Raw genomic sequence first — 16212 nt, forward strand, 5'->3', positions numbered from 1 at the left:
GATGCAATACTGTTGAAGACCATTACAACATATTTTTACTTGAAGTCAAAAGAGTCATCAAACTATATGTACCAACAACAACTCCCAAAACAAAACAAAAAACAGATTACCCATAACAATAAGGAAACTTCAATCCAAAAAGAGATCACTCTGGCGGAAAAACAAATCTGGTCATGTTGCCAATTTCAAAAGCCGATAAAAAAAATTATGCCACCAGATAAAGACTGAATGCACCAATTATCACATTAAACAAGAGGAAAACCTTCTATGCACCAATTCTACCCGCGTTTTTTACAATTTTGTAAACAACAAACTAAAAGACTCAAGGTCCATCCCTTCACCTAATGGTGAAGACTGCAACGATGACACCATTAAAGCCAACATCTTTAACACATTCTTCGGCTCAGTATTTGTAAACAGCAATGGATCATGCCCAGTATTTCCTAGCTGAACCACAGACAACTACAATGATCTAATACATATCGATTTTACAGAAGACAATGTTGAAAAAGCACTACGCAATTAAAACCATCTCTATCTATTGGACCTGATGGAATATGTGCCTACTTCTTTAAAAAGCTATCCACTGCCATTGCTGAACCTCTAAGCATAATCTTTGAAAAATCTTTCAGGACCAGCTCCTTGCCTAACCTATGGTCACAAGCCACGGTCATCCCCATCTTCAAAAAGGGAGAACCCAGCCTAGTTGAAAATTACAGACCAATCTCCTTATGCTGCGTCACCTGTAAAGTCATGGAATCAATTATTAACCAATCCATTATCCTCCACTTAGAGACAAACAACCTACTCTCTAATAAACAATTTGGTTTCAGGAAAAAACTATCCTGTAAGCTGCAACACTTACACTGCAAAAACATATGGACTACACAACTCGATCAGGGCAAAGCAATAGACGCAATCTACATAGACTTCTGTAAAGCCTTTGATTCAGTGGTACACAACAAACTACTCCTAAAATTAAAATCTTATGGTATCTCTGGATACCTGCATAACTGGATAGAAGCATTCCTGTCAAACAGACAACAAATGGTCAAAATTGGGAGTGTCCTATCAAATTCTGTACCTGTCAATAGTGGTGTCCCCCAAGGCAGTGTTCTAGGACCAACTCTCTTCATACTCTACATAAATGACCTCTGTGATCATATTAAGAGCAACTGCCTTCTCTTCGCTGATGATGTAAAGCTGTTCAATACCACAGACAATACTGCTACCCTTCAAAAAGATCTTGACTATGTATCAGAATGGTCAAACAAATAGCAACTTCAAATCTCAACAAATAAATGCTCTGTCTTACATATTGGCAAAAAAAAATATCAGAAAATAAAATACAGGCTGAATAGTCAAGATCTTGTTGATGATCCAAGCTCTGTCAAGGACCTTGGAATACTCATCTCTAATGATCTAAGTACTAGAGCCCACTGTAACTACATAGCCAAAAAGGTGTTAAGAGTTGTTAACCTAATCTTACATAGCTTTTTCTCTGGTAATATCACACTACTAACTAGAGCATACAAAACATTTGCTAGACCAATACTCAAATACAGCTCATCAGTCTGGAACCAACATTACATATCTGATATTAGCACAGTTGAGAAAGTCCAGAAATATTTCACAAGAAGAGTTCTCCACTCTTCTACTTGTTGTAGAATACCTTATGCCACCAGACTTGAAATTTTAGACCTAGAAAACGTTGAATTATGCTGTCTTCGGTCTGATCTAAGTATGGTATATAAAATCATACATTGCAATGACTTACCTGTCAATGAATACTTCAGCTTCAACCATAACAACACAAGAGCAAACAATAGATACAAACTCAAGGTTAATCGCATCAAACTTGATTGCAGGAAATACAACTGCAGCAACAGAGTGGTCAATGTCTGGAATACTCTACCTGACTCTGTGGTTTCTTCCCCAAACCCCAAAAACTTTAACCTTAGACTGTCTACTAGACCTCACCTCTTTCCTAAGAGGTCTGTAGGGGGCGTGCATAAGCGCACCAACGTGCCTACCGTCCCTGTCCTATTGTTTCTTTTATTCTTTTATTTTTCTTATATGTATCCATGTATTCATAACTGTGTTTTTACTTATACCTATTATCTTGTAAGCAATTGACAAAAATAAATAAATAAAATATAATAAATAAGGGATTTCCTCCAAAGGGCTGCAGGAATTGACCTCAGATCTTCATGGTCCAACCTCCATTTCTGCAGCCGGCCAGAGGCATTCCCCTCCCTTTGGTAGGCAGTCTGTTTGATCTCAAAGAACTGCCTGGGGGAGGGGTAATGCAAAAGCTGAGATTCCCTCCCAACACAGTCCTCCAGGAGGGAACCATAGCTCTGTGGCAGTGGGAGCAGTTTGCAACTTTCCCTGACAGCTTCTCCACTGACTATCTGGAAAAGCCGGCAAGGTTTACAAAAGGCAATCACATGGTTGCAGGGACCTTGGCAACCAATCATAAGTGCAGACAGGTTGCCCAGTACCTAGATTATTATCATATAACATGGAGGTGGTAGTTCAACATTTCCCGACAACTGGAAGTTCTTTACAGGCCATCAAGCACCCATTCTGTGGCTATCAAATTCCAGACCATCATTAAACATAGGCTAGCATATCAAGGACCCACCTGTATATACCTCCAAAGGAGCTTCAGGTTTGGGAAAGATGGGTTAAATGTATCAGTTAGGGATGAAAGTGAATTGGCAATCAACAATGACACAAAATCTTATGTTCTTATTGACACAGAACAGGTGTCAAACATTCTTAACAGATACGGTGAGTAAATAAATATTGGTCTGCATCTTCCTCAGGCAACCAAGTGGGTGCATTTTATACCAGAGAAACTTTTTGAACTTTAAAGGCTCCACAGCATAGCTCATTACAATAATGTTGCCTGGATGTAAGAACATTTAAGTTCCTTCTTAAAAGCAAGCCATTTATCACTAGCAATTTACAGCATTTTCTAGGATTCTCCAACCATCGTTGTGCCTAAATAACACTAATGAGGACGGGTTGCAGCAATAGCTGTGTACCAGTAGCTGTGTGTATATGCTATGCAGACAAGTCCCTTCATGGGAAAATGGTGTATAATATAAACTCTTTAGGCTTCTTGCTAAGAAATTAAGATTATAATTGGGCTAATCTTTAAAAAAAAATAGCTTGGTTTATTTGTAAGCCTGTTCTAAAACAATCGCTTTCAGATTTTTTTTAGGAATATTTAAATTAAAAAACAAATCAGAAATCTTTTTGTTGAAACTTGATTTCTTGATTTTGACCAGAAAATAGAGTTCTAGTCAGGGCCTTTCAACTGTCTTTTGACAGTTTTTGCAGATTTGCTGTTCAATTGCAGTCTTATTCAGTGAAGTTATTACTTTGTGTGTTTAGTCAGCACCCTACACAAACTCTTACATATTTACTACTTTTCCACTCCACTTGGAAAGTATAACTGGATTTATTTTGATAACTCAGAACACTTTAAACTGCAGTTGATGAAATAAAGTTCTTCAGATATACTCATTTCATATTTACAGAAACCACCGCTAGTATAGTCCTCTGTACAGTCCTCTGGAAGGCCCCAGTTTTAATGCAAAAGAAATTTTGAGATGAAAATACAGGGAACCATTAACTATCTTCCATGCTTTTACAGAATGAAATAATTCAAAGAGATTAAATATGAAGTATCTACAAATTTCAAATGTTAAGAGCATTGCTACTTTCTGCTAGGAACTTTAGGAGAAATCTAGCAGAAAGTAGCAATGTTTCCTTTAAAAAGTTTCCTTTATAAATTATATGTTGATTCCTGAGCCTTGCTTTTCATCAATTGTCCTCAGGCTGTTATTAAGTTGTCATAATAATAAATTCAAATTATTGGTGATGACAAAGAAGCAAGAAAATGTATCAGAAGAATTATTATCCATCTTGGAGGCATTTTTAAGGGTTAAGGTTTTAAGGTTTAAACAAACTTTGTTTTCACTGTTTAAAAAAACATCTGTAATCAACAAAATAAGACTACATAAGACTGCCATGTATACATAATTAGTACAAATGGAATTTGAATCCACATAATTTCTTGGATGTGGAGCAGCAAAAAAAAAAAGAGAGAATAGATGGCTTTCATTTTCTTGATCTAATTATTAGTCCTGATATTTCTTTATAATCTAAACCGGGGGTGTCAAACTCACATTGTCATTTCCTCCCCCTTCACTAATCCGGGTCTGGGCATGACCAGCACATGACGCATCTGGCCCATGGGCCGGGAGTTTGATAGCCCTGATCTAAACACTGGCTATAGATGATCCTCACCCACCATTTTTGAGGTCAGCTTCCATGCTAACTGTGCTCTATTTAATTATCTAGAAATGGCTATCGAACTCAATTATAATTCACTTTGGAATAAACTACACAGGACCAAACATCTGTTGTAGATTTCGCCCATTTCATAGTTTTGAATTTTTATTCCAAATTTCATCATTTAAAAAGTAGTACATTTTATATGTAATAATTGTGTGTGTGGTAACTTTGTGTGTGGGGGGATTTGGTAACTTTTTGTTACAAAATTTGTCATTTTTTGACTCCTAGAGACTGCCTGGACAAGTCCCTACACTTTTCTTGGCAAGATTTCAGAATTGGTTTACCAGTGCTTGCTCCCTTGGAGTGTGGGAAAATGACTTAAAGTCAACCAGCTGACTTCATGCCTAAGATAGATCTGGAACTCACCATCTTCCTTTTCAAGCCAGGTGTCTAGATTAATCCGTATAAAATGCTAAGTCCTAAGTCCATGGTGTTAGCGTCACATTGTATGAATCTGATCTCTTGTTATATACACCATGATCCATGGCTTAGCAATAATTTATGAACAAACTATAGCTTGTTCAATAAAGCAGGGTTAAAGCATAATGTAACCATTGGCACAATGTATGAATCCAATCAAAGGCATATCCATATTTCATCTTTAAGCTAATTCTGCCCTGGCTTGACTCTATAACAGGTTCCATATCAGACAGGTCCCTTGGCATCTGCCAATCACTTTCCTTCCTGTGGGTAGGTGTTCCTCCAACCTAAAGTTGTATATACACATTTTCAGGCACACAAACATACACATTTTAAATTGAATTTATATATAGCAAGTTTAAGCATCAAAATGCAGATACGGTATAAAACTCTCCAACTCTCATTATCTGGTATCTGGTATCTGGTATATGAAGGCACAACAAACCAACTTTAAAATAAAAATTCCTTCCTTCCTTTTTTCAGAGCTATTTTTTTACCACTAGTACACTAATATAATAATGACTATAGAATTTGTTTTATAAATAAAAGATTAGTGATTCAAAACCTGGCAGAGACATTTTTCAAATATATTATTCTTTTTCTTTGCCTATTCTTTTTCTTTTTTTAAAAAAGGCCAGCGGTATAACATTTAATCATTTTCCCAGTCACTTGAGGCAGCAGTGACTCAGCTCCTAGATAGCTAGGATATTATCTTATTTCAGCACAAGCGCTGTTCTAGACACTTCCTGAAAGTAATTCCATCTATATGTTCACTGTTGATAAAATTAAAATTTAATTTTTCCTGCCCTTCACCTCATGATATGTCTTCCATTGTGATTGGGGACATGAGGAGTTTAACTAACTAGAGATGGATAGTCTTCGGCTGATTAGTTTATGTCCTCATTTGATAAGAAAAATATTGGGAGGCAGTAAAATAGGGGTGTCCAACCTTAGCAACTTCAAGACTTGTGGACTTCAATTCCCAGAATTCCCCAGCCAGCCATGATTTTGAATAGGCCATGATTGTGATCTTTTCTAATGCTTTGTCTACACATGAATATGAAAGGCTTTGTTTGTTCCCTTGTTTGCCCCAATTAAGTTAGGTCTTCTAAAAATCTCATTATTGTTTTTCCCAATATTGGCCTGATTTGGATGACAGATTGCCTCAGTCTATGACTCACTGACAGAATTCTTAACAGAATTTAACAGAATAAGAGAGTTGGAAGAGACCTTGGAGGTCTTGCAGTCCAACCCCCTGCTCAATCAGGTGACCTGACTGTCAGGTCAGGTGACCTGACTGTCAATCAGGTGACCTGACTGTCAAGACTGTCCAGTCTTTTTTTAAAAAAAGCCCTCCAGTGATGGAGCACCCACAACTTTTGAAGACTAGCCATTCCACTGTTTTATTGTTCTCATTAAATCCTTGTTTTGGTTATGTGGAAAATACAAATTTATTTCATATGAGGTTTCCTGTATAGTAAGCTACATTCTAGCCCCTGCTAGGGGCTTTCTTGTTTCCTGCTTTGCAATTGGCAGCTTTTCACTAAACTTTTAAACAGAAAGTGATCATTTGTCTTTCATACTCAGCCTGTTCGGCTGACTGTTGCTGTCCCCTAACCCTCAGAATCCTCCTATTTATAGATATAATAAAGTACAGCAGTCTGAAGCTATGCAGACCAAACATAGCTTTTGTTTGTTTCTCCCCAGATTCTAATTCTCAAAGCAGCAGCACAAGAAGCTAACAATATTTGATCTGCTTTACGTGGATGGGCCAATGCATATTTCATAGCTATATTGCAGGATGCTTAGAATGCAGATGGAAGAATTTACTTAAAAAAACAAATCTTCTCAAACCTGGCTGGATTAAAGACTCCATTGGGCCAAAAAGAGCACAGACTGCTTTATAATCACTGCAGGCATAAGCTAGCCTAGCTCACCAGTATTGATATCAAAATAAAATATTTAAATCTGTAATGTTTAGAAGTTGAAGGAAAATGGTTGTCTTGCTGGACCAACAGAGATATTTGATTTCCTCCTCTTTGAACAGTGTTATCAAGTCATTCTGAGGTTTAATGGATTTTCCCCGTTCTCTAATGCAGCACTTCTCACACATCTTAAAGCTGGCAAATTTAAAATATGTGGATTTTATTTCCCAGAATTCCCCAGGTAGCATGCTGACTGGGGAAATCTGGGAGTTGAAGTCCACATATCTTAAAAGTGGTCAAGGTTGAGAAACATTGCTCTAATGGAAAATCTATTTCACTGAAAAATAGAACAACCTATTTACCTATGGCTTAGTTTCAAGCTGTTATTACCCATAACTAAGGTGAGGAAGTCAGCTCTGACAATTATAGGTCTGTTAGCTTGCTTTCAATAATTGCCAGCTATTTGAGTAGGAAACTATAATTTGGAGAAGTGCTTACCAGGTGCTAGATTATAGGTAACCTTCAGGAAAGATAGAACCACATTACGATACTCTACTGAGTCATCTAATTGAGCAATATGCTAGCATCTGGTAAAGACCTATATGTAGCCTTTCTGGATTTGAAATCTGCCTTTGATCCTGTTCCAAGGAAAAGTTTATGGGAGAAGTTGAACTATGTTCTATGGACAAGAGATACTTGTATTTATTATTGATTATATTCATCATAGAGGTAATTTGACCAACCCTTTATTTCCAAATCCGTCCTTGCTCCATCTTAATGACTATAGTGTGGAAGTTTTGATTTTCAAACTGTTTGGTATTGGATAAATGAATCACATTTTTAAAAAAGTTTGATAGTTTAGAAACTGAAGCAATGCCTTCTACTCTTCCTTTTCCTGGACACCTCAGAAGATTTGTGTAGGGTAGATTTCATTTAAAAGGAAAAGAAAAGTCCCCTTTGGTATAAATAGAAGGGACAGTTTAATAATATATGCAACCTTTTGGCTATTCAAAGTTGACATTTTGTGGTTAGTCTTCAGTTTTGGTTTTTCTGTAGGGCTTCAGAGTTTTAGATCTCCAATGGAAAAACCTATTTCTTTTTTTCAGTATTCCATATTTGTGTATCAGTTGTTTTGCATTTCAGTTTTGCAATTTTGTAGAATGCAGAGTAATACCTTTTCCTTTTAATGACTAGGTAAAGTAGTCTACAACAGTTTGGTTTCTAGCTTTATATATTGTATTTGTCAGGATTGTTTTGTTATCTCTTGATATGTTTTTAGTGAAAAAACAACAATTAAAAACTTGTGCATTTGGACAAACAGGAAAATAGTCAAATAAAAAACACTGAATGTTCACACTGAATATAGTGATACCCAATATTCAATTACCCTGGCATTTATACTTTCCAGGATCTCTTAGAGTGGCATTAATGACAGGTAAAAGTATGCTAGAAACATAATTATTTTACTATTCTCAAACTTTTGTAAAGCTAGAATCAATGCCTTTGTATTGGTCTAGGTAGACACCTCATTTAAGTATCCCTTAAAATAAGTATTTTCATGTATGCAGAGAAGAGGCTGTTGAATATTTGATTTATGAATGCCATTTTGGGAATATGTTTGATTTTTACTTTAGGCCTTGTTTATTTGCTCTATCTTGTTCAGTTTTCCTGTCCTGATTAACTTGGGTCTGTGAACTCAAGTTACAGATCCTTTTATGTTAGAATCGTTTAGTCAGAATGCAAAAATATCAGTTATACAGATATTCTCAGATCCTCATTTACATGCTTATCAGCATGGCAGCACCAGAGAGAATATCTTACTCCATTTTATCATTTTGTTTGCTTGCATATTTATTTTTGTTTCACTCCAGTACACATTCTATCTCAAGCCCAACAAAGAAAAATCCAACCAAACAATGACAATATAACTAAATCCAAAATAAGTGTGGCAGAAGACTTCTCCCTGTCTGAACAATCCTGCCAAATAGGTTTTTCTCAAGTATTACATCACTGTGTCTAAACTTAATGGATGTTACAAGAAAATTAAAGATGTTGAGACTCTAGAAAAAGTACAGAGAAGAGCAACCAGGATGATTAGGGGACTGGAGACTAAAACATTTGAAGAACAGTTACAGGAACTGGGCTTGGCTAGTCTAATAAAGAGAAGGACCCGGGGAGACATGATAGCAGTCTTCCAATATTTGAGGGGCTGCCACAGGGAGGAAGGGGTCAAGCTATTTTCTAAAGCGCCTGTAGGCCAGACAAGGAATAATGGATGGAAACTGAACAAGGAGAGATTTAACCTAGAAATAAGGAGAAACTTTCTGACAGTGAGAACAATCAACCAATGGAACCTCAGAAGTTGTGGGAGCGCCATCACTTGAGACTTTCAAGAAGAGATTGGACTGCTATCTGCCAGAAATGGTGTTGGGTCTCCCACTTGGGTGGGGGGTTGGACTAGATGGCCTACAAGGTCCCTTCCAACTCTGATTATCTGTTATCTGAAATTGTCAAAGGTCTAATATATGTGTTTTCTTTTCCAGCTCATTCCTTGATAAGTACTCAAAAATCTCTTTTATGTATGTATGAAGGAAGCTGAACAGTTTCTACTCACGCTTAAGAGTTTTTTGAACGCTGTCAAACTTTCTGGAAGACTGTCTGTAGGTTTTTAAATGAGTATTTTCGGCATGAACGCCATTCTTATTTCCTTCTCAATTTATATTTAGTTAAAAGTTCATGTCTCATATTTAAGAGATAGTTATAAACACACAGCCAGAATATCAAAGAAATGAAGATTTTAGAACCCTAATACAGCTCACTGTATGATCTAGATTGGCTTTGAGTTCCAGATACCAGAGTCTGAGATAAAATAAGAAATGTCACTTGCTTTTCTTCTAATTAGATACTCAGTTTCCTTTCTCTAATTTATTTTTTCACTCCATTGGGCTTTGTGGTCAATTTTTCTGGACATTTTCTACATTTGATGAGCTAATCTAAATTAAATTGTGCAGTTGGTGATTCCTTTGTCACGTGATAGCTTTATGAATTCTCTGTCCTTTGTAGAAAATAAGGCATTGTTTTAGTTTGCAAATATTAACTAGTATGATAAGATTTTGAAAATGGATTTTTAATAGAACATGGAATAATAGAGTTGGAAGGGACCTTGGAGGTTTTATAGGTCAAATCCCTGTTCAGACAGGAGACCTGTACTATTTCAGATAAGTGTCCATTCTCTTTTTGAAAGTCTCCAGTAATGGAGCACCCACAACTTTTGAAAGCAAGCTGTTCCATTGGTTCATTGTTCTCACTATTAGGAAATTTCTCCTTAATTCTAGATTTCTTCTCTCCTTGGTTAGTTTCCATCCATTATTTCTCATCTTGCTTTTTTGGTGCCTTGGAAAATAATTTGATCCCACAAATTGGAAAAATTTGTGGAAGCAACAAATAAGTTTGAAAAATAGAATCACTCTTTTACAATCATCTCCTCTACACTAGCCTACTTGTGTCTTGCTTCGGTGCATTCTCAAACTGATCATATTCCTATCCCCGTCTTTTCTCTTCTATGAGGAATCCATCTGACTTGCTTCTGGCACTAGCATGAGAGAAAAAAATAGTGACATCATAAGTTGGTAGATCTGAATCAAGACTGGGCTTTTGTTAATCAAATGATAGAATAAGGACTATTGGAGAAGTCTTGTGCTTCTATCAAAAGAAGAAATGATGGTGGTGATAAAGTATCATCACTCTCCATTATCTTGTCACCACAGATATTCTGCTATGAAGAGATTTTTCTTAATCTTCCTGGTTCTAACATAGCAGGAACCACTCAAAACCATGAATAGCCACACCAAACTAATTGACAGCAAGGGACCTGTTGGATTCAAATTTCCATAATTTGCATTTATCATGACTGCTCTACTGGATGGGGCAAATAAAAGCTATAATCTATACATAGATTATAAATATTGCTAAAGGCCGAGATAAATCAGCTTACCTCTTAAAATAATTTGCTTTGCATTGCACCTTCTGGGATAGAAATTCTTACTTACGAAAAGTTTATGCCATTAAATAGATATTATGATTCACTGCGTCTCTTAACATATAATATTTTCTGACATGTTCTTTAAAGAAAATAATTAAATTCAACTTAGAGCAAGATTTCTCTGCCTGAAATAATAATACAGCTTTAACTGATACAACTTTTCACATGATAGATTTGCTCTGATGGATTATTTCAAACTCCTTTGGTGATATTTGTTGCTGAATATGACAGATCAACATCATCTCCAGTTCTGCAATCTACTTATAGTAATAGTCTTCATGTAGCTGAAAACCAAATTATTTTTCTGAATCATCTATCATCATAGGATGTTGCCAGACATCACCTCTCGATTATTACTCACTTGGATTTTGACAGATAACCCGAACTTCAAGAAAATAGAACCAAACACTGTAATGGCCTTTTGATATTTTGTGATTGAGATTTTAATGAATACTTTCCATAATTTGACCCTTTCCTCCTTCTTTAAAGGAGCATGTCAATTATTTACAAAGCATCTCTGAAATCCCAAGAGGAGATATAAAGAAAATACATAATACTTTTTAACAACAGAGAGCTTGATCATTTTTTATTTCACCTACTAGGGCGTAAATTAACATACTTGGGGTGGGGTGAGGGGGGCAAAAGTCCTCAGAAAAGATTTTGGGAAGTGATGTAGATAGTAATGTAAATTAAAAGGTTAATTTCTGTAGAAGTTAGAAAAACAGCATTAATTTAATGCATTCTAATGGCAGCACCAGCAGCACCATCTTTTCGGGCTTGCATTGAAGCCTAAAAATAATTAAGCTGCTGTTATTAACAGAGGATCCACATTCATGGAAGATCTGAATACAGGTCATTTTTCACAACATACACTAGAAGAGGAGGAAATACTCTGTTCATTCTCTTTAGCAGAAAAAAAACACCTTTCTATGCCAAAGACGAGCGGGCTTGTTTATCAGTGATTATTGATATTAACAAAGAGCTGTCTTTTCTATAATCTGGTTTAAAGGATCACGGTAGCTTCTGAACCTCCTTGACATCTGCCGTCTTGAGTTATCCAAAAGAATATAGTATAATTTAAGAAAAAAATAAATGAATAAGCATCTATGCTAGACCACGAGAGATCTTCTACAAATGTGCCTTTTCTGATATAGAGCAATAAAAACTAACCTGAGTATGTCCATTTCAATAAGAAAACAGTAAGAAACTTAATGGGAGAGAAGTGGTGACAACCTCATACTTCACCTTCAAGAAAAATCTCCCAATTATCATTTTATTTGCCACATGCTAGATGTCAGATGGGGACAATTTTACAAAGTTAACTGTCTTGCATAGAACAGAGGAGCGGTACTATTATGGTGACGATGGGGGATAGACACAGGGATAGAACAGCCACAAAAGGACAACATGAGAAACTTTTGATATTTACAGACACTCATCTATATAAATGTTGATGTCATATAATATTAACAAAACTTTAACCAACAGGCCAGCAGAAAACTACTGTTGACGTCATTGCATCCTATATCTGTATATACTGTATCTTCCTTTATATCATATCTCATATTTATCTTTTAAAGGAAAGTGTGTTCCTGTATCTGCTGTTTCCATTAGATCCCAGATAAACACATCCTCCTGAAACATTGTTTAGCACTAGTGTCTTTTTCTCTTTAAAAAAAAAGAAGTGGTTCTTAAGAAACATATTTCTTGAGGAATGGCTGTGTTCCCTTGAGCAGTTCAGCCTTCTAAAGGAAAAACTGGAGGCCATCAGAATGTTGCAACAGAGAATGTAATTTTATGGTTTGCCAACACAACTATTCCCCAGAAATTAGATTATTCCAAAGTAAACTGTGCCATGATAATTTCATCAAATAGTGTTAAACTTTTTATAGAATCACATGAGGAAAAATATAAATTGTGATGCCTCAATTTGAACTAACTTTGAACTTAGCTTAAAGAGCTGTCATTTGGTTTTTTTTCACTTGTCTATCACATGCCATGATATTTCTTTGATTCATGATTGAGAATATTCTGTGGGATTTCATAATCAATGCCAAAGAAGAAAATGCCCATTGTAAATAGTATCCACCCAGCTTTCTAAATTAGAAATACCAAACATGAAATCCATCCATTTCCCCTTTAGGAAGCAATATGGGTATAAGATAAAATTTCACTGATCATTCAAAAATATACTTTGTTCTTACTCCACCCAGATTACTTTTGTCCAGAACTAGATGGCAGGTTTTTAAAGAAATCTCAAGAATAAGCATATTCTTCATGCTCAGGCTGAAAGGGCACTGATAAAAGTTTATATTTCCCAGAGAGATTTCACAGAAGATATTGAATACATTTGTATTAAACAGCTGCACTGTGCTTATATTAACTGAATCTGGCACTTTTCTTGGTTCCCATGTTGCTAATTACAATTATTTTGCTGAAAGTATATAAAGAAAACCCAACTATTTTATAAAACCAATAAAAGACCAGGAGCAAGAATGTTATTGAAAACCAGATTGTTAAAGCTACTTGGGAGGGGAAAAAATGTTCAAGAACATACCAGCAACTGGAAAAGAGTAGGTCCAATTTACAATAGTGTGTTCAATCAATCTCCTGGCAAATGAGCAGGAAAACCCAGATGGGAGCTGAATTTATTATGGAAACAGCTTAAGCTAATAGTAGATCAAAGAACAGGTATTCCAGTTTCGACAGTCTTTAACGTAGGAAGAGAAATTAAAGGAAGAGATACTCCTAGATGTGTGTATATTGAGAGGCGTGGCACAACAAAAGAGGTAAGAGGAATCCACCCCTTGTTAAGGTCTCTCTTTCCTGCTTCAAAATCCCCAGTTCTCGAAACAAGGAACTCTTTAACCCCTGGTTTCAAATTTCATAACATACTTTTCAATGCAGTCTGGCCACTGTAAATTCAATGTAGTCTGACCACTACATTGTTTGGTTTGGGTTTGAAAATAAATTTGAATGCTTTGTTAAGATCTTCAGGAGTAATTTGAACATAAAGGTTTCTCGGTGATAAAGTTACTTAGACCCAGTTGGTCTTTCTGAACAGAGACAAAGCTCCAATAATCCCAATATGTCAGTGCAGGGCAGCATTACCCAAGACCTGTTGTTGTGTAAAATGGAGCCTTTCTTTTCCTCAGATGGAGCCAACACTTTCCGTTGCATTGTTCAGTAACCAATTGCTGCCTTTATCTAGCTCTCTCGCTTCCTGAAACAACTGAAATAATTAAATATTAGTGAGAACTACAGAACTCTCCAACTCTATAATGGTCAGACTCACTTAAGTTCAATTCATTGGGTCCTATGATCTCCATGATGGCTTCCATGTAGTTAAGTTAGCTATGTAAAATAATGGCCATTTTTAGATGAACCTAAGTGGATGTTTTTCTGAAATAAATCCCAATAAATCATTTCCTTTCACCTACATATGTTATCATATGTAGACATGATCACTGTATATCTAGTCACAGATAAATGTCATATATTCAGGAGATCAGGTTAAAGGGAGAAACTACTGTAGTATTTCACAATTACAATGAAAAATATTTGAAGCCTTATCCTCCATCTTCTACCAACAATTCCTACTTTTTTCTCATGTCCTTTTTGGACATTTATTTATTCTTTGTTACTGTTATTCATGGCATTACATCTAGTACATTTTAGTATTTAAATGGTGACCCTTCTCCCTAATTACACTGCTATCTTTATTTTAATAGAACTTATCTCTTACGTTCAGCTGTTTTGAAACTTTCACAATTCTCTTGATGTCTAATGCTTTCCACTCCTTCATCTTTATTTATTTCTAAACTCCTTTATGTATTGTTTTTTTTATTGTGTAAGCTTATTAGATTTAAAACAATAATTTTTCAGACATTAGCTCTAGAAGTATTGATCAATTATGTAATATATACGTTACTGTTTTACAAAACATTTTAGCAGTTTGTAAGTTGAGAAGAACCAAGCAAGAACAGGAAATGCTAGTAGCATTCTACACGGAATAGATGATATATTATCTGGAAAGTCTAGTGTTCAGTGACAGAATTTCCCAAATGTATCATCACAGACTGAACGTTTTTCTTTCTTCCTGTTCCCTATTTCCTTCTCATACCCAAGAAACACTGGACATAACTGTGTCTTGGAAAAAGGTGAATAGTGATAGTAAGGGCTGAAGTACAAACTTTTTTCTTTACTTTTGATACCATAAATTTATTATTTATTTATTTATTTGATTTATGTTGCCGCCTATTCACCCATGGCGTCTCGAGGTAGCTTACACAATGTAAAACTATATTTAAAACAAAAAATAAAAAAACAATAAAAAGTAACAAAAAGCATCAAATTAGTAAAGTACAATAGAACAAAATCTGGGAAAACAACAACAACAAAAAACAACAACCCCAAAACCAACTCCCATCCCCCACCCCGACGACAGCAGATCACACTGGCCATTGGATGGGCTCCATCCCTCTCTGGGTTCGCCAGGCCCACTGGTAAAACCAGGTGTTCAGTGCCTCTCAGAAGAGTATTAATGAGGGGGGCCATTCTAATCTCTGGGGAAATGATGTTCCAGAGAGATGGAGCCACCACGGAGAAGGCCCTTCTTCTGGGTCCCACCAGGTGTATTTCCCTCAGGGGTGGGACCCGCAACATTCCCTGCCTCCTCGCTCTAATGGGTCGGGTAGATGTCACTGGCAAGAGATGTTTTCTCAGATAATCTGGTCCCAAGCCGTGAAGGGCTTTAAAGGTGATAACCAGCACCTTGAATTGCACCTGGAAGCAAATTGGCAACCAATGCAGCTCCTGCAGGAAAGGTGACACATGTGCATACCGGGGTCTGCATAAAACCATGTGGGCCACTGCATGTTGCACCAACTGGAGGTTTCGGATGCTCTTCAAGGGCAGCCCCATGTAGAGCGCGTTGCAATAAATCAAGACAGGAAGTGACCATGAGTGACTGTGAGTAGGGGCCGCTGATCCAGGAAAGGATAATGAAATTATCCTTTTCATTTTTGAGTTCAGTCAGTACAATATGTCCTAATCAAGATGACACCACCAAAGTTGAAAAAGGAAATATGTGTCAATATGGTTTCCTGAACAGGGTAGGATGTTACACTTGATAACTCTAAAGCATTAGCCAGTCCCATATATACGTATATGTATGCATCTATGTGTATATGTGTGTGCGTGTAAATATATATGTAATATATATGCACAGCTGTAACCCCCTGCATCATACAGTCAGTTGTTTTTAAACCAAACTTTGTAAGATTTAGAAACTAAACAATCTTGTTTTTAAATTAAGTAAACTCCACCCAGACCTCCACCCAGAGGCAGAAAATGGCACACGTTCACACAATACTTCTTCCTCCTCTTCCTTGATTATGTAACATTATGTCAGACATAATATAAAAAAATAATCCAAAAGTCTTATTTAAGTGT

At 36.3% G+C, this 16212-nt stretch overlaps 1 protein-coding gene across 2 annotated transcripts in view; it reads right to left on the reverse strand.

Moving 5' to 3' along the window:
* Positions 1 to 13462, reverse strand: part of SLC13A1 (solute carrier family 13 member 1) — an 84132-nt gene extending 70670 nt beyond the window's left edge. For both annotated transcript variants that reach the window (XM_087969376.1, XM_087969375.1), the window contains exon 1: positions 13316 to 13462. The gene's annotated coding sequence lies outside the window, so the exon portion shown is untranslated. The remainder of the gene's footprint in view (positions 1 to 13315) is intronic.
* Between the last annotated feature and the right edge of the window lie 2750 nt (positions 13463 to 16212).

Source organism: Notechis scutatus, chromosome 6, assembly GCF_049901735.1.
Source record: "Notechis scutatus isolate UNSWTSFEM ecotype Mainland chromosome 6, rNotScu1.2, whole genome shotgun sequence".
Lineage (NCBI taxonomy): Eukaryota > Metazoa > Chordata > Lepidosauria > Squamata > Elapidae > Notechis > Notechis scutatus.